The sequence below is a fragment of the Dermacentor silvarum genome, chromosome 5 (genome assembly GCF_013339745.2).
Source record: "Dermacentor silvarum isolate Dsil-2018 chromosome 5, BIME_Dsil_1.4, whole genome shotgun sequence".
NCBI lineage: Eukaryota > Metazoa > Arthropoda > Arachnida > Ixodida > Ixodidae > Dermacentor > Dermacentor silvarum.
In genome coordinates this window covers 154453979-154480740 of record NC_051158.1, presented here as the reverse complement: position 1 = coordinate 154480740, position 26762 = coordinate 154453979, and positions in this window count along the sequence as shown.

The following is a 26762-nucleotide window of genomic DNA, read 5'->3' as shown; positions in this document are numbered from 1 at the left end:
ATTTGAGCAAACCTTCACCACCAAGCAGGCAACAGCTGGCACCTCCAACGGAGCTAATGGATGAATAACTTGGAGGATGACCTCTATTCATTGGCTCAAACCACGGAGCGAGATGACACAGAAGAAACTTCCCTCATTCCTACAACCAGATGAAGTCACGATAAAAAATAAATAAAATATACAATCTGTGAACGCGACCCATGAATGACTCTTCTTCATTTGTACACATCACTTGTACAAATTCGTCATAGCGTGGAAGCTTGGGCGTGTTAGTGATTCATTGGAAAAAAAAACAGAGACACGAGAGAGCGACACTACAAATTCCTCATCTGCATTTATCATCAGCCGTACAGCTTGTTCTTCGTCGTAGCTCGAGCTCGGCTGGAATAAATGATTGAAAATAAAATATGCAATAAGTGATAATACAAACAATAAGCAATGGACAGTAATACAAAGAAAGGCAATGTCTATAGCACAAAAAAGCCATAGATACAAAATATCACTAGCTGCAAAGTAGATCACTACAATGAAAAAACAAATGTTCAATCCACATATCAATGCAACCTCATAACAAAACATATGATGATGATGATGATGTGTGGTGTTTTATGGCGCAAGGGCCAGGTATGGCCAAAGAGCGCCATGACAAGTGGTAATTATGTAATCGATGAGCTGCTATGACGCACGCAATGAGTTTCTAATGGTAGATGTGACATGGCTGTAAAGGGGCCTAAAAACTGTCGCTGTAAATGGCGTAAAACATATAGGTAGTAAAATAATGATAGTGACTGAAGTGGCGTATGCTATGAGTATGAAATGTGCAACAAGGTTGTGATAACATGTATTTAAAAATGAAAAGGTGATGCTTGACAACGAGTAGCACAACAGCCTCACCAAGTACCTTGAGTACAAGGGACCGGAGGCATGTGCTATAAACAAGGGTTGACATCGCAACAGCGGCCTCTCGCAGGAGGCCGTGCTACGAATTTCTTGGGCAGAATACGCTGAGCGTATGGACGTCACTTAAGAATGCTAAAACAGATTTCATGTCGAAAAGCGGTTCTCTGCCTAGAAACAGTGTCAGGTGAAGTGGTATACACTGTCTATATGCTAAAGGGAAGTGTTTTTCCCTCTCGGCTTGTGCTTCGCGACATTCTAGGAAGACATGCTGAACACTGAGGGTGTTCCCACATCTACTACACATTGGAGGTTCACCGCCAGTCAACAAAAAACTATGTGTACCATAAGTGTGCCCTATTCTGAGACGACAGAATAGGACATCACTTCGTCTCGAGTTGGTCAGTGATGGCCAGTACCCTAAATGTGGCTTAATCACGTGGAGCTTATTATGGATTTCAGCGTCCCACTTATGTTGCCAGTACGTTCTCAGTTTTTTCCGCAAATATGGCTTTAGGTCTGTAACTGGAACAGCTATGGACAGGTTGCAAGATTTTGTATCAAAGGAAGTTGCCATTCGGTCTGCTAGCACGTTACCTTCAATACCTCTGTGTCCAGGCACCCAGCATACCGTTACATGTTGGCCAGAGGCATAAATAGTACATAGGAGTGAGAAAAGTTCTGCAATTACTGGATTTTTGTGTTTGCAACATGACATCAATGTTTTAACGACGCTTAACGAGTCTGTATATATGACCGCCTTATGTAGTTTTAACTGCTTGATGTGTTTCGCAGCGCACCATAGTGCATACGCCTCTGCTGTAAAGATGCTTGTATGATGGTGAAGAACATCTGACTCCGAATAGGATGGGCCGACGGCTGCATAAGACACGCCGGCATGCGATTTAGACGCATCTGTGTAGTATTCTGGGCACGAGTACTTAAATTGTAACTGTAGAAAATGCATACGAATGTGGGCCTCTGGAGCGTGCTTCGTTACCTCAACAAATGACGTGTCGCAGTCAATGATCTGCCACAACCACGGCGGTAACGGCTTAGCAGGAGCCATTAGGCGATGTTCAAGAAGCGGAACGTCCATATCTTCGCTCATCCTCCTCACACGGAGTGAGAGTGGCTCTCTTGCTGCAGGCTTGTTATGAAAAAGTGTTGCAGAGGTCATATCGTTGATGGTAGGATAACAAGGATGGTCCTTATCAGAGTGTACTTTCAGAAAGTAATTAAAAGTAGAATATGATCGTTGTAGATCAAGGGACCATTCGTTCGATTCAACATAGAGGCTTTGAATAGGGCTTGTCCTGAAGGCACCGGTGGCGAGGCGGATTCCAAGATGATGCACAGGGTCGAGCATCCTCAGAGCACTTGGGGTAGCAGAGTTATACACTACTGCGCCGTAGTCTAACCGCGATCGTACAAGGCTCCTGTAGAGGTTCATGAGGCATTTTCTGTCGCTACCCCATGTTGTGTGTGACAATATTTTCAGGATGTTCATTGTTTTCAGGCACTTAGCTTTGAGGTACTTGATATGAGGAATGAAGGTTAGTTTTGTGTCAAGTATAATGCCTAAAAATTTGTGTTCAGTGTTGATTGGTATGTGTTGTCCATGCAGCATAATATCTGGATCTCGTATTAGGCCTCTCTTTCTAGAGAAAAGTATACAGGAGCTTTTGAGAGGGTTTAGCTTGAAACCATTTTCATTTGCCCATTTTGACACTTTGTTCAGTCCGAGCTGAACCTGACGCTCACATATTGCAAGGTTACAAGACTTAAATCCGATCTGCACATCATCGACATATATTGAATAAAACATTGAGGATGGAATGACTTTGTGAAGGGAATTCATTTTCACAATGAAGAGGGTGCAACTAGGCACGCCCCCTTGTGGCACACCAGTTTCTTGAATAAATGGGCGGGACAATACGTTACCAACTCTGACCCGAAAGGTACGGTTAGACAGGTAGCTTTCTATAGTGCGAAGCATATTCCCTCGAATGCCCATGTGCGACAGGTCTCGTAAGATACCGTACCGCCATGTTGTATCGTACGCCTTTGCCATATCGAGAAATATAGACAAGAAATACTGATTGTGTACAAAAGCATCACGGATGTTTGCTTCGATGCGAACGAGGTGGTCGGTTGTAGATCGGCCTTCCCTAAAGCCACATTGAAATGGGTCAAGCATTTTGTTCGACTCTAAGAAATGTACAAGACGGCGATTGATCATTTTCTCAAAAAGTTTGCAAAGGCAGCTCGTAAGTGCTATAGGCCGGTAGCTGGTCACCAATGATGTATCATTACCATGCTTTAAAACTGGGATGACAATAGCTTCTTTCCATTGAGCTGGCAGATACCCAGCGGCCCAGATAGTATTAAAAAGTGTGAGTAGTGTGATTTGCGTGTCGGGGTGCAAGTGCTTAATCATATCGTACATGATTCGATCCGGACCCGGTGCAGAGCTCTGACATGCTGACAAGGCGGCTTTAAGTTCGGCAATGCCAAAAGGACGGTTATAAGGGTTATTTGGGCTGCATTTTCGGTTCAGTGGCTTACATTCTTCTATTGCTTTGTACTTCAGGAAGCTCGCTGAGTAGTGGGTGGAGCTAGACACATGCTCGAAGTGTTGACCAAGTGCGTTGGCCTGGTCTTCCAACGTGTTTCCTTCTTTATCCACCACGGGCAACGGATGAACTTGTTGTCCCTTAAGCCTCCTTAGTCCGTTCCATACTTTTGCCTCCTGTGTGTACGAATTGATGCCGGACAGGAACTTCTCCCAGCTTGCCCTTTTAGCTTGTCGTCGCGTTCGCCTTCCTTGTGATGTTTTTTTAATTCCATCAAATTTTCTGCAGTTGGGAATCGGCGAAGTATGCCCCACGCTTTATTTTGTTTTTTACGCGCCTCCTTGCACTCATCATTCCACCATGGAACTCGTCTTCGGGATGAGCTACCGCTTGATTGTGGAATGAACTTGTTTGCTGCGTCGATGATAAAAGCGGTAAAATACGCTGCCGCGTCATCTATACTAAATTCGCTGATAAAATCACGGGATATAAAAGTTGATTCCTTAAAAAGTTTCCAATCAGCAGAGGCTAGTTTCCATCTAGGTACATGTGGAGGGGAGTCACCTTGCATTACTAGGCTTAGAGTTAATGGAAAGTGGTCACTTCCGAATGGGTTTTTGATTACATTCCATTCTAAGTCAGGAAATAGGGAAGCAGATCCAATCGCCAAGTCTATCGATGAGTAGGAATTGTGGTGAGGATTATAATATGTTGGCTCCTTCTTATTAAAGAGGCATGCACCGGAGTTTACTAAAAAGTTTTCTACGAAACGGCCTCTCGCGTCGCATCGTGAGTCTCCCCACAATGTATTGTGGGCGTTAAAATCTCCCACGAGTATGTAGGGCTCGGGAAGTTGATCGATAAGATTATAAAAGTCTGTTTTCTCGAGGTGATGATTTGGGGGTATGTAAATAGAACATACCGTGACCAATTTGTTAAATAGGATAGCCCGAACAGACACTGCCTCAAGGGGCGTCCGAAGGGCGACGTGTCGACAAGCTACGGACTTGTCGGCAACTATTGCTACACCGCCGGAGGCGTTAGCCTCGTTACGGTCTTTTCGGAAGATGGTGTATTGACGAAGGAAGTTTGTGTTTGTAGGTTTCAGATGTGTCTCTTGAACACACAGCAACTTTGGATTATGTTTGTGTAGGAGTTCTGTAATGTCGTCGAGGTTGTGAAGAAGTCCTCTGACATTCCATTGTAGTATTTGTGTCTCCATAATGACAGATGTGTTTGTGCTGTGTGTTTAAGAGGTGAGGATTAGCTCACGGGGCCCTTTGCAGGCGCCGTGATACGAGATTTTTCTTTTCTGGAGCGGTCGAGAGATTCTCGCCGCTCCTTAGGCGCTGGTGGCGCCGTCTGGCCGGTTGTTGTGTCCATCGCATCTTGCGAGTCGCTGGACACGCGCTCTTGCGAGCGGTTAGTTTGACGTGAAGGCCTCGTCTCGAGGGACGAGACCTTGGAGGCCACCAGCCCTGAGGTCGATGGCCCCGTGTTCTGAGATGGCGGAGCAGCCTGAGCTGCAGCCGCCGAGGGGGCGGATGGCGTCGCTGGCGGCTCACTGCGTGTGAGCCGGACAGCCGCCGGAAACCGTTGTGTCGCTGCCCCCTGACGCGTCACATAGGCAAAGGTGTTTTTGGGCAGGTATGATACCCGCCTACGTGCCTCCTTGAATGATATGTTCTCCTTTACTTTGATTGATACAATTTCTTTTTCTCTTTTCCAGGTAGGGCACGACCGCGAGTATGCGGCGTGCTCCCCATCGCAGTTTACACAGTGGAGAGAGTTTTCACATGATTCAGAGAGGTGTTCGTTCGCACTGCATTTCGCACATATCTGACGGCCTCGGCAGTTCTGTGAACTGTGGCCAAATCTTTGGCATTTGAAGCAACGGAGAGGGTTGGGGATGTACGGCCTTACTCTGAGTTTAATATAACCTGCCTCGATGGTTTCTGGCAGCACACTGGAACCGAATGTGAGTATTAGATGCTTCGTGTCAATTTCTTTACCATCACGCCTAATTCTGATTCGTTTTACATTGATAACGTTTTGTTCTTTCCATTCTTCCAGAAGTTCAGCTTCGGTCAGCTCCATGAGATCATCATCGGAAATCACACCGCGGATGGTGTTCATGGTGCGGTGTGGGGTAACTGAAACGGGTATGTTCCCGAGAGACACTAGGTTAGATAGTTTGTCATGTTGCTTTTTGTCGTGAAGTTCTAGAAGAAGGTCACCACTTGCCAGTCTGGTTGCCTTATAGCCTGGGCCAATTGTCTGAGTTAGACCTTTGGAAACGAGGAAAGGCGAGATCATTCTCGTTGTCTTTCCCGGTTTCTCACAGTGTATTACTTGATATCGGGGAAAGTTCTCAGTGTTGCGACCAAAAAATTTCAATACTTCCTCGGTGCGCCCTCGTTTCTGAGGGCGATCGGAGAGTTTGGGAAAGGAGCTATCCATAGAAAGTTTGCAGTTTTCGGCAGTAACGCCAGCCGCCCACCGTGGAGCCCAACAAGGGGACGCCACAGGTCTTATAAAAACAAGTCCTGTGCACGCCAGCCGTACGTCACCACTATAACCGAATATGAGATAACCTAGGTCGGCTACTCACACAGGGTTAACCCTCGCTGCCAAGAAGATCGGAAGTAATATAGAAGAGAGTAGAAGACAGGTAAGATGAAAAGGCGAGAGAGAAAGACGAAGATTGGAGAGAGAGACAGGAAAAGGCAACTACCGATTTCCCCCGGGTGGGTCAGTCCGGGGGTGCCGTCTACGTGAAGCCGAGGCCAAAGAGGTGTGTTGCCTCCGCCGGGGGGCCATAAAGGTCCAAACACCTGGCTTCGGCTCAACCTCCAGGATCCCCTTTTCCCCGGACACGGCTAAGCCACGCACGGTTAAGCGCGGGAGGGTCCAACCCTCTTGTGCTCGGGTACGTGGTGGCGCAACTCACCAAACGCCTGCTTGCGCAGACGCCCCTGCGGGGTATAACAAAACATATATTGTCAGAATTATAACACCACAGCAGTGTTGCGAGCAGCAAAGTAAGGCAGAGCTGTAGTAAAAAAGAAATCATCCAACTGTGCCTTAACATTGTCCCACTTCTGTTGATCAAAATAAATGCGCTCCACAGCTATCCACTTTTCCGAAAAAACTACAAAGTCCACCCATTGGCATTCTGTGACAGCCGTCTGTCCTAAAACTTGATAAAAATATTCATCATCTCTCTTGAGCTGCGGTGTATCATCAATAAATGTAAGACAAAAGTTTTTGGTGGTTACAGTGTTGCTTCACTGCCTTTCACAGAGTAGGGGCACTTTATCTCTACCACACCATAGGTGCCTTCTTCAGGGTCAAAGGGCAACCTATCCGGGCTTGCACCCAGCCATGGACAGCTAGGGTGCACAGCAAGGCCACAATGTTGCAGGGTCACGTTGTGTCCTGCACCTCTCTTTGTAGTGGCATACCGCTCTGCTGCAACAGACTCTTTTTTCTTTCCATATTATATAGCCCGTACACGGGACAGATCCTTTGGGTCTAAGAGATTCTTAGTCCTTGCTCGGTCCATTCTTTTCGCTTCATGACCCTGCCAAAGGTGGACGCTGTGAAGCGGTGGTGTCGTGCCGAGTGCCATCTGCCGCTCAGGGCCTGCTACCTGGTATTCGCTTCTAGGTCCTGGGCTTCCTCAGGAGCAAGTTGAAGGTGCTAGGAAAGAAATACAATAACATATATTTGCCGCAAGTCTGTACTTTAATGCATTTCAGCAGTTCTCAATAATCATGCTTGGCGCACATCCAGTGCTACTTTTGCTAGTATCAGTGCATCAGATGACGCTAATCTGAGCATGCAAAATGCTGATCGATTAAATGGCCAAACGAAAATTTCACAATCAGCTGCAAGCCAGTCATCTTTCGTGCCTTGTGCGAGCCGCCACACAGCTGTTTTTGTTATATGCTGCAGAGCTATTTTGAAGGTTACTGGCCTTTTCTATAAGTGTGAACAAGACATCATCTTACACAAGGCTATCTACAAGGGGTGGGGAAGGAGAAATAAGGCATCCTCTGTCGCAGGCATCGCAATTATCATTGTACAGCATTTGACTCCGGCAATGACAACAGAAAGCTCGAACTGTTGGCAGTGCAAACTTTCACCACCAACCAGTATCTTTTGTGAATTATGAAGCTACAGTGCCTTCAGCACAGGGCCAATTACATGGCTTAATATGGCTGTTACTATGGTTGGCAAATAAACATACTAAATTCCGGTCCCCACGCTGGTTCTTTACCATGTATGACTAATGTGCCACTGGCACTGGTCAAAAGTAATATGGCAGCTAGGTCAGCTCTGACCGATGCTCACATTACTTTGGTCGCACATTACGTGAATGACAAATTGCGGCAATAAAAAAACGGAAACCACAGCAGAAAAAAGAATAAGAACATGCAGCTGGCTGTGAAGCAGTCAAAGTGAGCAGCTTTAGCTGCGCACATATAAAGCGTGAACATTTTAAAACAGTATTGTAATGCAGTGATTTGGGTTTGTTGGTATGGCATCATGAGGCTTATAGCACGTGAAAAGACAAGGATGAAGAAGACGTGACACACACAGGCGCTAGCGCCTGTGTGTGTGTCATGTCTTCCTTTGTCCTTGTCTTTTCACGCACTATAAGCCTCACGTTAAAACAGTAATCGTTTTTGTACGCCAGTTCATGAGATAAAGAGCACGCTATGCAGACCGATTAAGAGCAGCAGGTCTAAAAGTATAGTATCGTCAGACATGCATGCTTTGAACACTACTATCACAGCAGATGTCCATCGCCAGACAAAGCGGCCATGCAGCTTGGATGGTGCTGACTGAGCCAATGAACGTTTGGCCGTTACTATATATCCTTTTAGTAAGAAATTCAGCAACAGTTACCATGACCCGGCATGTAGGTGGTGTGCACAGGGCAAGCAAGGCCCTCTCAATGAATGTAAATAGACAGTATGCACGAATGCGCATTCAGGACTGCTGAAGCATTGCAACAAGCATGCTTACTGCCATATGTAAAAAGCACTCGCTATATGCTGAAAAAAATAACACTTTTGCTACCATAAGCACATGGCAAATCTGCAAAAGCACCTGATAAATGCAAAGAACGAAAGCAACAACTAATGTGCTAACCAGAATTTGTTGTTCGTCGGCTGTGAGGACATCAGGAAATGTGTGCTGCACTGCCCCAGTGAAAAGCGCCAGTCGTAGGACAGCACAACTGGTGCCTGCACCAGGGGCTATGGTTGATGACATTCACGTCTTAAAATCATGCGGCCTGTCCGACTGCTGGTATGTCTGTGGAGAGTCTGCTGGAGCAAGACCTGCCTTTGTCTTTACCAGAGGAGCCTGCACGTCCAGTAAAACAGCGGCAAAAGGAATGTCACCCAGTGCCTCCAGCTCCGCACCAAGTGACTGGATTGCGGCTACTTGGCTAGCTTCATCTTGGTAGTCCAAGCTTGCCTCTGAAAGGCGAGCAGTCACTGGCAACTGCACACCACCTTCTTGTGGGGCTCGCCAGTCTACGTCTAGAACACTTGCAGGCTTTATGCCTTTCCGTCTTGGGCATCTCCACTGCTGAGGCAGCTCCGTGCACAAAAGTTCTGGTGGTGGCTCTGCAAATCCTTGCTGCTTCAGCAGGGCTAGCAGGCATACTGCTGCAAGAACGTGGCTGCAGGCTCCACTCTTTCCTGTAGGGCATTCACAGGTACTGGTACGAGGCACACCGGTGGCACAGTGAAGTGAACTGACAGCTGCACGTTGTAGGGGCAGCCACTTTTCTTTCGACTCCGGAAAGACGTGCAATGCACATGGACGATACCAAGTCTGAAAAGCAAAGCCAAAACAGTGCTTTGGTACTCATAACAGTGACATGTGCTTTGATGGGAGAGTGCCCAAGAACCGAGACATCTGAATGTATGTAAAATAAAACTCTTCCATAGAGACCTTACGACGAGTGTTTGTTTCATGATGAAAGCTGCAATTAAACATTGGCTCTGGCAATAAAAAACGCAGTGCTGGTAACAAATACTTGTTTCTATAGCAGTAATGTTATCATTCGAAAAACCACGCGATAAAACTAAAAATTAAAATTAAATACTGGGGTTATACGTGCAGAAACCATATAATTATGAGGCACGCCGTAGTGGAGTGCTCCAGATTAATTTAGACAATCTGGGGTTCTTTAACATGCCCTACAACGCAAGTACACAAGCGTTTTTGCATTTCACCTCCATCAAAATGCGGCAGCCGCGGCCGGGACTCGATCCCGCGATATCGCACTCAGCAACAGAGCGCCTTAGGCGACTGAGCCACCACGACGGGTGAGATAAAACTTCAAGAACTGATCTGCAAAGCAATATGCAGCGCTCTGGGCACGCGGTCGGTCAACAGTATCGGTGCGTTTGTTTTGCAAGTTGTTTCTGGGGTGGACTCGGCGTCCGCCCCTTCAACATGTAGAAACCGGTCGCATCTTAACACAACGTTACTAGTGCGCAGGTTGCTTCCGCCGACAAACACTCCCTGAAACGAAGAAAGAGAAGCTCCCACTGTATTCGGTTGCGACGAAACTTGCATATCAAAATGAGCGAGATACGGTTTCGGGTGTGCGCGAGAGCGCCAGTGCAAGGCTTGCGTCAGACGCCGTTCGCAAAGTATGCCAGTTGTAGGACTACAGCAAAAAGTTTGCTTACCCTGAGTCACACGTGTTCGTACGAAGCGATGACGGCGAACTGTAGGCCTCGATGGCAAAGCTGTACGCCTTCTTGCGCTGACGGGCAGAAGGGCCTTTTTGGTCGCACAACCATTCCAATGTGCGCTCCGATATATGCGGAACGACCGTCAAATTCATCGTCCAACCTGGGCTGCTCAGACTCGGAATGGATCGCGGCTGGTAAGTACCGAGAGGACTTGCCATCATATAAAATTTTCGCTCACATACAAACAGATCTCAATGCGGCGAACACACAGAAACACAGGCCAGGCAGCATTTGGGATCCAGTGCACATAGATCTAAAAGACGAAGCACAACCGGTGTTCTTGAAGAGCAGAGCAGTGCCATTCGCACTTCGAGATGACGTCGCAGCCGAGATAGACAGGCTAGTTAAACAAGGTGTGTGGAAACCAGTACAGTCCTCTGCTTGGGCAACCCCCATCGTAGTAGTGAGAAAGAGAAAAGGTTCAATACGCTTGTGCGGTGATTATCGCCGTACAGTGAACAAGGCAGTTCAAAACAGCGTCTATCCTTTGCCCACAACTGAGGAGGTCTTTGCATCACTAGGGCCAAGCAAATTTTTCACGAAGCTGGATTTGGCTCCGCCCTATCAACAGCTTGTTGTGGATGATGAATCGGCTACAGTGCTTACTGTGAACACAATGAAGGGCTTATTTAAAGTACGCAGACTTCCATTTGGCATTTCTGTAGCGCCATGCTTGTTTCAGCGCACCATTGACACACTGCTGGCAGGTATCTCGGGCGTGAAATGCTATCTCGATGAAATCTTGCTATCAGCAGACACGCTATAACAACACGAAGAACGACTAGAGGCAGTGCTCACCCGTCTACAGAACGCATGCCTACGAGTGAAGAAAGAAAAATGCGAGTTCCGCATGACGCGCATCGAGTTTTTGTGTCATGTGATCGATGCCACGGGAATTCATCCTAGCACGAGCAAGGTAGAAGCGGTTCTGAATGCACCGACTCCGTCATCAAAAAAGAAGCTGCACTCATTCCTTGGGCTAATAAATTTTTACAGCCGTTTACTAAAAGGAAAAGCAGAAGTCGCGGAACCGCTCCACCGTTTGTTGGACAAAGCCGCTGGTTTTGGAATAGCCAACACGACTGAGCCTTCAGTGCACTCAAGAACGTGTTAGCGTCAGCAACAGTTCTAATCTCGTATGATCCGCAGCGACCAGTCGTGCTGTCATGCGATGCATCTCCTGTTGGGATCGGAGCCGTGCTCGCGCACAGAGAACCGGACGGTACCGAACGACCGATAGCGTACGCTTCGAAAACACTTGGAGCAAGTAAGCGAAATTATGCGCAGACTGACAAAGAGGGCTTAGCCATCGTGTATGGCGTAAAAAAGTACCACCAGTACTTGGCCGGGCATAATTTCATTATTACTACTGATCACTAGCCTCTGCTTGGTTTGTTTAACAGGGAGAAACGTATAACAGAAGTGGTGTCCCCAAGATTGCTGCATTTGGATGCTGCTTTTGGCCGCATATGACTACGTCTTTGAATATCGACCAGGCCCCCGCAACAGCAACGCTGACGCGTTAAGCCGTCTTCCAGTACCCGGACTCGATGACGAGACGCAACCGCCAGGTGAGGTATTGCTGTTGGACGCAGTGGATTGCCCACCGTTGCAAGCGACTGACATCGCGGAACTTACTAAGAGGGACAGTATTGTCCACGGTTAAGGAATACGTTCTCTCTGGTTGGCCCAGCATGTGCACAATGATTTTTTAGTTTTGCCACAATGAGTTGTCGCTGCACCGTGATTGTATCCTTTGGGGCAACAGAGTAGTTACACCTCTAGCGGCAAGAAAAGATGTTCTTCATTTGCTGCACGCAAACAATCCTGGCATGACAGCCATGAAGAGTCAGGCAAGGTCCCTAATGTGGTGGCCAAATATGGACAAAGAAATCGAAGATTTTGTGCATCACTGATACAGATGCTAATTAAACCGCCAAAGCGATCCAAAAGAACCAGTGCACTTCTGGCTTAAGCCAGATCAGCCTTGGAGCCGGTTGCATATTGATTTTGCGGGACCAGTGAAAGGCGAAGTTTTTCTTGTCGTCGAAGACGCATTTCCAACTGGGCCGAAGTGCAGATTATGCCGTTCATGAAAATATCGGCAGTAGTTGCAACACTACGCGCTGCTTGCGACTCACGGTGTTCCAGACGTTATCGTTTCCGATAACGGAACAGCTTTCACGAGCGAGCAGATGCAAGCTTTCCTGAAGTTCAACGGAATCCGTGCGGTGTTCACAGCGCCTTGTTCTACTAGTAATGGAAGGGCGGAGCGAATGGTGCGGGAAGTAAAAGAAGCATTGAAGAAACAGTTGGGGAACAACACCCAGTGCAAGCTATCTAGGTTCTTATTGAAACAACATACCACCCCGCATTCAATGTCGGGAAAGACTCCTGTGGAGCTCATGATGAGTAGAAAATTATGCACAGCGTAAGACAAGCTGAACCCAGACCGTCAGCCTGCTACGTCTAGCTCTGTAGTGAAAGGATCTGGTGTTGGTGATTCTGTCTATGCCCCAAGTTTCGTCGCAGGACCTCGGTGGAAGCTGGCTGAAGTCATTAAAGTCAAGGGTCCGGTATCCTAGACCGTCAGCCTGCTACGTCTAGCTCTGTAGTGAAAGGATTTGGTGTTGGTGATTCTCTCTATGCTCGAAGTTTCGTCGCAGGAGCTCGGTGGAAGCTGGCGGAAGTCATTAAAGTCAAGGGTCCGGTATCCTACCTGGTGAGGATGGCCAATAGCGACGTACACCACAGGCACCGAAACCAACTGAGGCGCGCATGGATAACAGCGGAGCCACCAGAGCCTCTACCCGACTACCACTTCAGGCTTCCTCCGGTGCGAGCACCTGAAGACGTCGAGCCCCGCCCCGCCATTCCGAGTTCTCGCTACACGCCTGAGGACACCGATCTGAGAAGATCCACCCATATCCGACGACCAGTCATTCGTTACTGACTCTATCGTTTAGAACGATTGACTTGTGCTAAACAAACGGGAGGAATGTTATGACGTGGCACCTAACGCCGCTCTCTTTCTTTCTTGTGCACGTAAGCTACGTGACAACTACGTCATCGGTTGTCTGTGTATACTGTACAATAGCCCGCTGAATAAAGGTTTTAATCAGTTGCTGATCGTGTGGCTCCGAGTCACGTCCATTACAGTTAACGATGCAACTGTCATTCTTGCCAGGAACGTAGCGCTAAGCACAACATCCGTAGCGCTAAGCACAAATTCTTCTCACATGACCTCCAATGCATGATACAAAATAACCCTAAGAAATTCTGGGCAGTGATTTCGCCTCGAAAAGACTCGGGCCGAATTTCACTCCAAGACAATACCGGAGCCCCTATTTCAGAAGAGTCCGCATTTGCTTTTAATAATTTTTTTTATCTCGACGTTCACACGCGAGGATTACTCTACCATTCCCGCAGTCGCACACGTAAACTACAGGTATATACCTGTAAACTAAAGGTCTCTACCTCAGCCGGCGTCGATGGTATAAATAATAAAATTTTAAAGCATACATCCACATATACAGCCCCCATCCTATCACGCATTTTTGAGCAGTCCTTATCCACAGGGGAACTACCACGTGACTGGAAAGTCGGGAAAATCTTTCCCATCTTTAAGTCTGGCGATAAAAGCAAGATAAGTAATTACCGACCCATATTATTAACAAGCATTCCATGTAAATTACTAGAGCATGTCATAGCATGTAATATTGTGCAGCACTTAGAGGCTAACAATTTCTTCTATCCAAAGCAACACGGTTTTATAAAAGGACTTTCCTGTGAGACAACTAATCGAATTCACTAATGAGCTATTCACATGCATAGACAATGGTTTCCAGATTTATAGTATCTTTATTGACTCTGCCAAAGCCTTTGTTCGCGTTCCCCACTCTAGATTGATAGCCAAACTATCATCATTACATTTAGACAGCCTTACAATATCATGGATAAGGAACTTCCTCACATCCCGCAAACAGTTTACGTTTACTGACAATCATTCATCTTCTTTGGCCGATGTGTCATCTGGTGTACCTCAAGGCAGCGTGCTGGGTCCGCTATTGTTTCTCATCTACATAAATGATTTGCCGTCCAACATAACATCAGCAATCAGATTATTTGCTGACGATTGCGTAGTTTATCGCCAAATTAAGACACCCGACGACCACATCGCTCTTCAAAAAGATCTAGATGAAATTACAAACTGGTGCACGCTATGGCAAATGTCACTAAATACAGAAAAATGCAAATTAATGACCATCAGCCGAAAGAAAACAAACTCTCTTTACATTTACTCGCTTAATAACAGTGTTGTCACTGTCACCCCCTTGTACAAGTATCTCGGTATCCATATTACAACAAACTTATCATGGAAAGCGCATATAAAACATGTTACAGCAAAAGCATCTAGCACACTTGGTTACCTAAAACGAAACCTACGTGAAACCCCTTCAGCAACTCGTGAAATAGCGTACAGAACCTTTGTTCGTCCTCAGCTCGAATTTGCTTCCGCCATCTGGTCGCCACATCAGAAATACTTAATAAATTCTCTCGAATCTGTTCAAAACCGTGCCGCACGTTTCATCGCGAAAGAGTACAGTAGGCATTTCAGCGTTACTGCTATAAAGAAATCACTATCACTCCCATCTCTTGAATCTAGAAGGAAGATAGCTCTGCTTTGCTTACTGCACAAAATCGCTCACAGTCAACACGCAACTACATTACCCCTTTCCCGCCAATTTCGCACGTCTCGCCGCTTATACAACACACACAGTTTCACACGTGTGTTTGGCCACACAAATGCATTAAACAAATCTGCATTACCTCTGGCAATAGCAGCTTGGAACGAACTTCCAAGCCAAATTGTTGAAATTAATAATCTGGAATCATTTAGAGAAACATAAAAAAAATGATTCCGTAGTCATGCGCACACGTTTGTTTCATTTGTACCATGTGACTTAACTGTCCTCATTCTCGCTTCTCGCAAGCAGTTTATCGGTTACATGCGTTTGCAGTTCTTTGCCATGAGTTTGATGAGCCGTGCGCGTTTCTGATCGTCCAGAGTGCTGTTGTTTTTCGTTTGCTTGATATTAAACGGCGTCTTTTCTTCAGTTGTTTGATGTGCTGTTAGCTATGTTCTCCTGTTTTCGCTACATGTTGTTTCTCTTACCCCCCTCACGCAATACTCCAGTTGGAGCCTGTGAGGTATGTGTATAAATAAATGAACAAATAAATAAAAAACGTCTCCATCTTGGGGACGAGTGCAAAGTGCGAAGTAAGTAACCTGAGGATGGATACCACCAGCACGGAGCACAGCAGCCCTGCAGTCACGGCGCACACCTCGGCCAAGAGAATGACGGAACCTAGTAGCCCCTTCCCGCAGGTGGAAATGCGGCTCCAGCGGCGCCAAAAAGATTTCGCTCATCACAACGCCTCCGCCCTCCACCGACATATACGCCTCCGGTGTCGCCAACTACATCGTGGTACAAAGTGGTTATCAAGCCTCGTGCTAGATACGACATGTCCACTCTGCCCAACTGTACCATTCAAGCGGCTCTGGATGCCTGCCTCGAGATGTCCAGATTTCAAGGTTTCGCCCAACACAAACCTACCAATACCGTCTCGGTATAGGCGTCTCCTATGGCACTAGTTTATAAGCTCCAAGAACTGCAACAGATCCAAGTTTCAGAAAAATTTGGCCTTCCAGTCCAGGCGTACCTCGCCAGTGGTACTGATTTAAGGCGCTATGTGGTTAATGGTGTTGACAATGACGAAGAACCTGAAAACCTCCTGCAGGAACTATCATGTCCTATGCACAAGGTCGTCGCTACTCGCTACCTAGGTAGCGGTCGTACGTGCCTAATCACGCTTCAGGGTCCTAATTTCCCACCTGAACGTATCCTGTACTACGCTGACAAGTACTATTCCCTTATTTATACTTACAATCCTTCCTGATGCTCCGAATTTCTACTTCATGCTCTGAACAGTGACGTACGTCCTTCTACTCAGTTTATGTTGGCTTCCTACAATTTACGTGGTCCGTCTATTGTAGCTGCTCAACTAGAGCCTGAAATTTTCTGCCGTCTCCTAAAAGCACCATCTTTATAGGATAACGTATCCTACGTATCCCCCTCACTGTGGGGGAGTTCAGCACTTCCCCCTCAGTGTGGGGAAGTGCTGACCTATTTACTAGACCGCAGTTCCACCACAATTTCTTATCCTCTGTTGCCACTACATGCATGAGTCACAATGGCTGCAAATTGGCTCCCCGCCCCACTCTCTCTGATTCAAGGTCACTCTCTCTCCTAAATGTACATTTTGCCACCTGGAGAATATCCAAAAGCATTGCATCCACATGAAAAGTGCTCCTGTTAATCTTTTTTTTTCTCCTCCTGTAACGGCTGTGTTAAATCAAACATGCTTGCGATTTTCATGAGCAGCTCAGTAAACAAAATAGGCACATGGTTTGCTGAAAAGAGGTTTTCAACTGTCATAAGAAGCCACTGTTTCTTGCAATTTCTTGAATTCTCTTGCAGTCTAGATAGCAAGCAAGCACATTTCGATTTTGATACTGTTTTCAAAACAGTAAGAACAGCCGAAATTTTAAGGTTGTGATAATTATGTGAGAATTAAAGGAAGACGAGTTTCCTAAATGTCACTATCGCAGGGAGTTATGTCCTATTTTTTCACCATAAAATCGTACGTGCATTCGTCGTCACTTCCAGCAATGCATACCACCTGTTCCTTCAATATTTCCATTTCATTCAAGGTTCATCTTTTCCTGAACGTTGAACACAACAATCTTTATCCTCTCCCTTAACACACCTTTGTCTATCTTATTAATTTACTGCCTGTACCTTCCCGTTTAGGTTTCCCTACTTCATCAGCTTTATTCTATCTTGCGTTTTGTATTACCATAGTAAGGGAGAAAACTGAGCGTCCGTGTAGGTATTTGCACTTGCATTAGTCTGCCATTGATGCCTTAAGTCTGCCCCATATGCTTTAAGGCAGCATAGCAGGTGTCATGCTTAGGAGTGTATTCAGAGCCCTCTCTCATATTTGTACTTGAACTTGGTTGTTTTGGATTGCAGCTGCCTTCATAACATTTTGATATAGACGACTGCACCTGTGTTGCCCCTTTGGAATGGAAGTTTTGGTTTCATTATATATTTTCGTGAAAAACTATAGTCAAAATATGTAGTTTTAACGCCTAGTCATTCAAAAGAGGCCAATCAAACGAACCTTGCGCTATATCTTCCTAGTCTCCTTCTAGGTTGGAAACATAAGAGAATACAAGATCAATGTGCAGTTTTTGGCATGCAATGAAAATGACGGTTATCACTTCATTACAGCGAGCGATCCGGGTGAAAGCGCATCGAAGCAAGCCCTAACCGTATCTGCAATATTTTGCAGGTGTGTAATAATTTCTTTTTTTTCTCTTTATCCTATTTGAATAACTCGGATCGCTCGCTGTCCAAATGAGTGAAAAGCAGCCATGCAGTATCAGAGAGCTGTTCAAGCACTTCACTGACATGAATGTGAACTTAAAAAAAGAACTTGGTGATGTGAAACAGACTGTCACATATATGAATTAAACCTTGGAAGAACTTCGGGTGACTAAACAAGACCTGGATGATTTAAAACGAGAGCATGCTACTTTGAACGCAGAAAAGGAACTATTGGCACAGTCACTGGCCAGCACACAGAAAGAACTTACTGAACTAAAGCAATACACAAGGAAAAATAATGTCGAGATAAAGGGAATCCCACGGAACCAGAACGAATCGCTGGAAGAAGTGGTTAGCAAAATTGGAGACAAAGTAGGGGTCTGTATTGTGGCGTCAGACATCGACTTCGTTCATCGTGTGCCAACAAAAGAAAAAAACAAAGGGAACGTCATTGTGAGGTTCATATCGCGAACAAAGTGTGACACCCTGTTATTCGCCGCAAAAAAGAAGCGTTTCATGGCCAACGAAATAGGATTCTCTGAAAGTGATGCAGTGTTCATCAACGAGCACCTTTGTCCCAAAACAAAGCTCTGCTAGGCATGGCCATTGCAAAAAAGAAAGAGAAGAACTGGAAATTCGTGTGGGTCGCTCAGTCTAAAATTATTGCAAGGAAGACAGAAAATTCGAGAGCTATTCACATTGCAACAAGGGACGATCTTGCAAAAATTATGTGACTGAATTAAACGCGCTTCATCGGACGTCATAATCACTATGTGTATTTCGCCGCACAAACAAGCCAGTTTGAGTTCACACGAGCTTCATATCCTGCATTGTAACATCAGAAGCTTGCACAAAAATCATGATTCATTATTGTCCTTACTGGCGCGGCTGAAATGTCGCTACAACATCGTAGCTCTATCAGAAACTTGGTTAAAGGAATGCGAATTTATAAACATTCCTAATTACAACTTTGTGTCCCTCCCAAGAGTGGCCGAATCTAGAGGTGGTTGTGTGGCACATTCCTAATTACAACTTTCTGTCTCTCCCAAGAGTGGCCGAATCTAGAGGTGGTTGTGTGGCATCGCAAATAAAATATAAGGAGCTGGATTTCACGGAAACGAAAACTGGTGAATACGAGATGCTTTTTGTAGAACTCGAACACAAACTTGTAATTGGCGTCATATACAGGCCACCAGACTCAAAACTTCGGCCATTCTTGGATGAACTTGAAAGAACCATAGCAAATTTCGCAAACACAAGTAACAAGGTTATCTTAGGCGGAGATTTTAATATAAACGTTGCCGATCAGAGCAATATTCAATAACAAAATCTCATATGGTGCTATGGCTTTCATAACCCCATTACTAACCCTACAAGAGTCACAGCAACCACGTCATCTATAATTGATCATATACTATATATATATGAATAGCGTGAATTCGGGAGTCATTCCTGAAAACATAACACACCATTTACCGAGATATATGCATGTACCCTTATATGATTCTAAAATCAAAATTCAAACAACTCGCTTAGCAGAAAGGTGGGAATACCTGAAAACTAGGCAACGTTTAGAAGAACTGAACTTTGCTGAAATGAATCACGCCGATGTCAACCAAACATATGAAAAATTCTCTCATCTATTACTTTCCAGCTGTGTTAAACAAAATGCTAGCTCACGCAGAGCCAGGTACTTCTCGATTCCAATCTGCCCCTGGATGACAGACGCAATACTCATAGCAAACAAACAAAAAGAACATTGGCATAATAAACTGAAACAAAACAGAGACAGTGATTATTACCGTGCTCGATATAAGACAGCGCGCAATCTCTCTCTTTCACTAATTCATAAGCGTAAAAAAGAATATAACAATACATTAATAATAAAAGCAAAAGGAAATTCTAAACAAGTTTGGCGAATAGTGAATTCTGTCATAAAGCCAACAGAACAGTGCAGTATACTTCCTGATAGCAACGCGTTAGGCACTACTGAAGCAGATCTTGCCGAATCATTTAATGACTACTTTGTAAATATGGGCACCACTACACAATGCAACAAGGGTGCACATGACACAGAGTTTGTTTCATTTTTACCTCCTCCTCAAATAAACACGTTTGTTTTCTCTGAAATAACAACAGCGGAAGTTATAGATACTGTCAAGATAATGCCATCAAATAAGGCCACGGGTCACGATAATCTGCCTGTAAGCTTACTCAAAAACAACAGTGACATCTTGGGTCCAGTGCTTGCAAACTTGTTCAATGAATCCGTTCTATCGGGTACATATACTGACCAGCTCAAGATCGGAAGAGTGGTAGCAATATACAAAGCAGATAATCCAAATGACTTCGCGAATTATCGTCCAATAACTATTTTGTTATGTATTAACACGCTCTTCGAAAAACTGATCGCAAAGCCCGTCACAAGCTATCTTGAAAAATACCGCATACTTTCAAACGCACAACACGCTTTCGAACCAATTACTCTTTTAACTGCCGTAAGCTCAATAACAGAAATAATAAACCAAGCACTTAACAAGAACTACATCGCACTTGGCGTGTTCTTGGATATTAGAAAAGCGTTTGACTCGGTAGATCACAGTCTACTACTACGAAAATTAGAACATTATGGTTTTAGAGGACAAGTACTTTGCTTTTTTCGCAGCTATTTAACAAATCGTAAGCAATACGTAGTAGTTAGAGGCAAAGAATCTTCACTAAAGACTGTAAAAATGGGCGTTCCGCAAGGGTCGGTACTGGGTCCAATACTTTTTTCAGTCTTCATTAACGATTATCCTAGATCACTCAGATTTTCTAAATTTATCTTATACGCTGATGATACAGCTCTAATAATTCCACGACAGTCTCTACAGGAAGCAGAAGAAATCGCTCAAAGTGAGCTGCAGAATACTTTAGCATGCTTTGAAACTAACAAACTTATTTTAAACTCCAAAAAGACCGAGCATGTAGTATTTGCTTCTAACCGAAAAACTATTCCTACTAAGTGCAACTTGTACCTCGGAAACACACAAATTCAACAAATAAGTAGTTATAAATATTTAGGAATAACTCTCGACTCGTCGTTACACTGGGCTCCACATATTCAATAAGTAGCAAAAAAATTGTTTTTGGTTGTTATACTATAATAAAAGCGCGGAAACACTTCCACCCCGAAACATTACGGCTCATTTATTTTAGCATTTCTCACTGCCATTTAACATACTGCATAGAATCTTGGGGTTTTACCTACGCCTCGTACATTGATCATTTAATCAAAATTCAGAAACGTGCGGTGAGAATAATTGCATCGGCCACTAAGCACACGCCCTCGGCGCAACTTTTTGCACAGTTAAATATAATGCCACTCATCCAAGCTCGGGACTATAACACAGCTATATTAATACACAGAATACTAACCACGAACAAGCCAGATCTGTCATCAATATTTATCAGGCCTACAAGGGACACTAGACAAGCTGCGCATAATAAATTCGACTTGCCGAATGCTCATAATGTATACGGTCAACGTTCCCTATCATTTGTCGGTGCAAAAATATGGAATGAAATACCCAGCTTAATAAGAAAACTTCCAAATGCTATTCCATCATTAATACATCACTTCAAAGCGTGTATATAGGATTACCTACTTTTGCTTTTTGCTTTGGATTGCAATTTATGCTGACGTTTATGGTATGGGTCCAAAACTAGCCACATAGGCTAAGGATCCAGATGATACTGTCAACCATTTTGTAGTACATTATGCTTGAATAAAGATTTCTTTTTTTTTCTTTCTTCTAAAGACTACAAGTCAGTGTTTTTAATATGTCCTGCTTATCTCGATCATCAACGGCCAATATTTTCTGTGACATCAAATTACTTCAAATAAATGCACCTAGAGAATTAAGCTCAAATATGAATGCTGACTTAAATACGAATATTCTGTAATGAAGAAGAGTAACCTGTGCCTCAGCAGCATCGCCACCAGCATGAGCTCGTGGTTGCTGACCCTGGACGTACGCTTGTGACTGCTACCAGTTCGCCTACATCCATTGCTAATAAACCTCTTAGCAAGTGGTGGAAGGTGCTGGGTTTCGACCACCCTGGAACTTCGGAGTCGCACTCTACCCCCCATCATGCCCGAGGACGCAAGCGGCCTTCCTCCAACTCCTCCAACGGTGCCGCCCACCCTGGTTTGTGCCGGCGCCTTGCGTCTGCGAGATCCCCCTGTCTTCTCCGGCACAGATGAAAAAGATGTTGAAGCTTGGATCTCCTCATACGAGCGAGTGAGTGCCCATAACCATTGGGACGATGATACGAAGTTGTGAACCGTAGCATTCTATCTCTCGGACGTTGGGAAACTATTGTTTCTAAACCATGAAGGCGACCTCACTACGTGGTTAGTCTTCAAGACCATGTTTACCCAAGTTTTCGGTCGGCCAGCAGTAAGAAAGCTCCGTGCAGAATACCGTTTGCGCACACGATCCCAAGAGATCGGAGAGAATTTCACGAGCTACATTGAGGACTTTGTTCACCTTTGCAAACGGGTCAACGCGTCGATGTCAGAGGAGAAGATATCATGAAGGGTATTGAGGACGACGCGTTCCAAATGTTATTATCGAAGAGTGCTCGCACTGTCATTGAAGTGATAGAATTGTGTCAGAGTTACGACGAGTTGCGCAGGCAACGGCTTCACACCAGACGTCCCCCTGCGCCTGCCGACTCCGTGTCCAGCCCTGGTGTCAGCGACGACCATGCTACCCTGTTTCTGAAGATTAAGGAATTCGTTCGCGCAGAGGTCGCTCGCCAGCTATCTTTGATGTCTTGCGTCCCGGAACCATCACCCGCTTTGGCACCTACGATCCGCGACTTCATCCAAGAGCAAGTTTCGCAAGCCATTCCTCCAGCACGTGATCCGAAGCCAGTCACTGCACCTCTGACGTATGCAGAAGCAGTTGCCCGACCTCGCCCACAAACGCTCTCGCCACCCGCTGAGCATCGACCACCGACCTTTTCGCCGCCTCCTATGCCGTTACCAGATCGACAGTATTTTCCGACTTCTCAGCCACGAGTCGGAGCTTACCCCCAACAATGGCGCACCTTCGATGACCGTCCAATATGTTTTGCTTGTGGTGGTGCTGGTCATGTGGCGCGCCATTGCCGTCGTCGCATGCTTCCTATCCCGAACATCTGGCGAGCGCCACCATTCCCCGCTCAATTTTCATCTTCGCCTTCCAGCCTTCCTACCTCTTCCTTTTGTCCTGATCGCTCACCCGCACCTACCCGCCGCTCACCATCTCCACGTCGTCGCTCGCTTTCACCGATGCGTCGACATGCCGGACCCACCGAGCAGGAAAACTGATGGCCGCAGTTCCCGAGGCACGAACTGCGTCTACGTCGAAATGCTCAATTCCTCGTCCCTCTCCAGCCAACGTGATTGAAGTGTATGTCGAAGGAGTCGCCGTCCTGGCACTTGTCGATACAGGATATGCAGTATCTGTAATTTCCGCCAAACTCTGTCGCATCCTAAAAAAAGTTCTGACGCCTTTATCCGACCTCTCCCTTCGAACCGCGACCTCTCAAAACATTACGCCTCTCGCTGCCTGTACTGCTCGAGTCTTCATTCAAGGAGTTCTGTATACCGTCGAATTCGTCCTGCTGCCCTCATGTTCCCATGACATTATATTGCCGCAGAGATCTCTCCACGCGAAGTATCCTTCTAGGCGTCTCATCGCACCGCCGTTAGAAGAGCGCCAGCAACACCACGCGCATGGCATGACAGCGCGTGTGTCTCGTGCACGCGAACGCGGCTGCGCGTTGGCTCAATCTGCGGACGTGGTTGACTGTGGAACGCGTTCCTGTTAACTGTGCTTGCCAATTGTGTGTGTGTGTTTTAGTCTTAAGTTTCCGGGCACAAGTTCGCCCACAATAAACCAGTTTGTTTAGTGTGCTTCACTGAAGAGTGCTACAATATTAGGCTGGGACTTCCTTGCAAATAAGAACGCCGTTATAGACGGTTGCCTCGCCGAACTTGAACTTTCTGCGCTTCACAATTTTGAGACAATTGACGACCACCCTTCTAGTGATCAACTGTTTGTGTCCAAAAACAATGCCGTTCCTCCGTGCTCTTCTCTGCTTGTCCCTGTGTCGTGCGCCGCTATTTCTGAGGGCACTATTCTCTTTACGCCCTCTGAAGTGTTCCTTCGCCGCAAATGTTCTCCGCTGTCCTTTGCTCTCCTTACTCTTCGCAGTGGCGCAACAAAGATGCTCGTCCACAATCTCACGGCGTGCCCTTTACCTTTATTTCATGGCGAGTGCCTAGGCCTTGTTCAGCCGGTCGACACCTTTTGTATCTTTGACGCTCCTGCGGCTTCTACTCCTACGGACCTTAGCGCACTTTCTTGTGACCCTGCGGTTTATCAGTCCCTCCTCGACGCTTTCAACCGTTCCATCGACGTTGAAACCTCATCTTCACAAAGAAGCCAGCTGCTCACTCTGCTGCAGAAGTTCCGCGCCTCTTTTCACATCCCTGCTTCCGGTTTGGGTCGTACATCAACCGCTTTTCCCCAGATAAATACCGGTAGTCATGTACCTCTACGGCAACGCCCTTATCGGGTATCCGCCTCGGAGCGCCGTGTAATTGATGACCAGGTTGATGACATGCTCAAGCGCGGCGTTGTCCAGCCTTCAAACAGTCCCTGGGCGTCACCGGTTGTTCTTGTTAAGAAACAAAAGGATGGCTCTATTCGGTTGTGCGTCGATTACCGACGTCTGAACAAGATAAAGCGCAAGGACGTTTACCCGTTACCGCGCATCGACGACGCCCTCGACTGTTTGCAGGGAGCGGAGTTCTTTTCTTCGCTGGACTTACGTTCCGGATACTGGCAAGTCCCTATGACACCAGCTTATCGACATAAAACGGCATTTGTGACACCTGACGGATTATATGAATTTACCGTGATGCCTTTCGGCCTGTGTAACGCTCCAGCCACTTTTGAGAGGATGATGGACAATACTTTACGCGGCCTCAAATGGAACACATGTCTCTGCTACCTGGACGACGTCGTTGTCTATTCCGCTGATTTCCATACACATCTCAGCCGTCTCGAGTACGTTCTGAAATGTCTCACTGACGCGGGACTTCAACTCAACTTAAAAAAATGTCGTTTTGGTGCCCAAAAGCTCACCATTCTTGGCCATGTTCTCTCGCGAGACGGCATTCTTCCGGAACCAGCCAAGCTCCGCGCCGTCTTTGAATTTCCAAAACCGAAGAAGTTAAAGGAGCTTCGAAGTTTCGTCGGTTTATGCTCGTAATTACGACGTTTAATTCGAAACTTCGCATCCATAAGTACAACTCTGAAAGACCTACTAAGCGGCGACAAAGCACTTTCAGCTTGGTCGCCCGCCTGCGATGACGCCTTCACGAAATTACGCCGCCTGCTAACTTCGCCACCTATCCTCCGCCACTTCGACCCTGCCGCCCCCACCGAGGTCCACACCGATGCCAGCGGCGTCGGACTCGGTGCCGTACTCGCGCAATGGAAGGCGGGGTTCGATGAATATGTCGTCGCCTACGCGAGCCGAACTCTGACAAAAGCCGAGGCTAATTACTGTATTACAGAAAAAGAATGTGTAGCGCCCACTGACGCCGCAGCGCTGAACGCTTTGGTTGGCGCTCCCAGCCGGTGCCTTGGTGCCGGCTGTAAAGCAAGAAAAAAATAAAGAAGCGCAGTGCGTGCTCGGGGCCCAAGCTCGACACGCGCAGTGTCGTTCCAGAAGCCAGCCACGCTGGTCGTCGCAGCCGCCGCTCCGCTCACCGCATCTGCCCTTCTGTAAAAGTAGGAACGACGGCACGGCCCGTACGGCCGCCATCACGTCTCTCCTACATTGGTGACCGGGCAGAACCGCCTTGCACCGAGCGACACGTTGCCATGGCCACCTGACCGGAGCCGCAGTTCAACCCGCCACTGCCGCCGTTCTCGTCCAGCTACGTCGGCGCATGGTTCGCTCAGTTCGAGGCGGCTCTGGAGTTTAACCACATCTGGATCCAGGAGTTCAAGCACGCGGTACTCCTCGACGTCCTGCCGCTTACTCTCCAGATCCACCTCGGCGTTCCATCGCGTGGCCCGCGCCCGTACGACGAACTGCGGCAGTCCGTCCTCAACTTCTTCGGTGCTGCCTATACCATCCCCTTTCAGAGGCTGACGGCACGGTGCGCGACTCTGTGCCAACGCCCTCCCGACCAGCACCAGACGCGTCTCTTTCAACGCCCGTAAGCCACCATCAGGCAAGCCTTCCTCACTCGACCTGCCCCGATACCGTCTCGGCGACCACCCGATGCGCTACCGCACAGTCCCCGGCCTCCGGCTCTCTCCAGGGGTCTCTTTCGTGCGAGTACGCGCACAATGTTGTCGCCGAGGGTATCGTCACGACCACAACACCGGCCACGTCATCACCTTTCTCGCCCCCATCGATGGCAGGCGACAATGGAGACATCGCCGACCCAATGCCGGCTACCGTGCCGCACGCCATCGGGTCTGTCTCCAAAGCAATCGCTCCTCCAACAACGACACCCGACCCGTCCACGCGGTCGGCTGAGCCGGTCTCCGAGGCAGCGCGCGAGCTCGGCACCGCGCCGATCCCACTGCCTACGACTCTGCCGGCTAACGCCACCGCGGACGTGGGTCACGACCTTCTGCGACCCCCACTACATCCCACGTCAGGCGTCCTCACCGAACCACCGGACGCTCCTGTGGCCCCTGAACCCCCTTTGCATTGCCGGCCAGTGGCTTCCTCACAATGCACATCATCGCCTGCTGCGCCGGATCATTGTCGCCTCCCGAAATGGTATGCCACATCCCCGTGCAGTGCACGCGTTGTGGCCCGTCCAGCACTCCAACTCCATCGCTCGTGCGCGCACCCTACACGCAACGCAACGGTACGGTACGTAATACGCCGCCGACAACGCTCGCGCGGGTACCGCTGGCACACCATTCGCCTCACAGGCCTCCCCGTTCCTCCTTCAAGACGCATGGGCCGATCTTTATATCGTC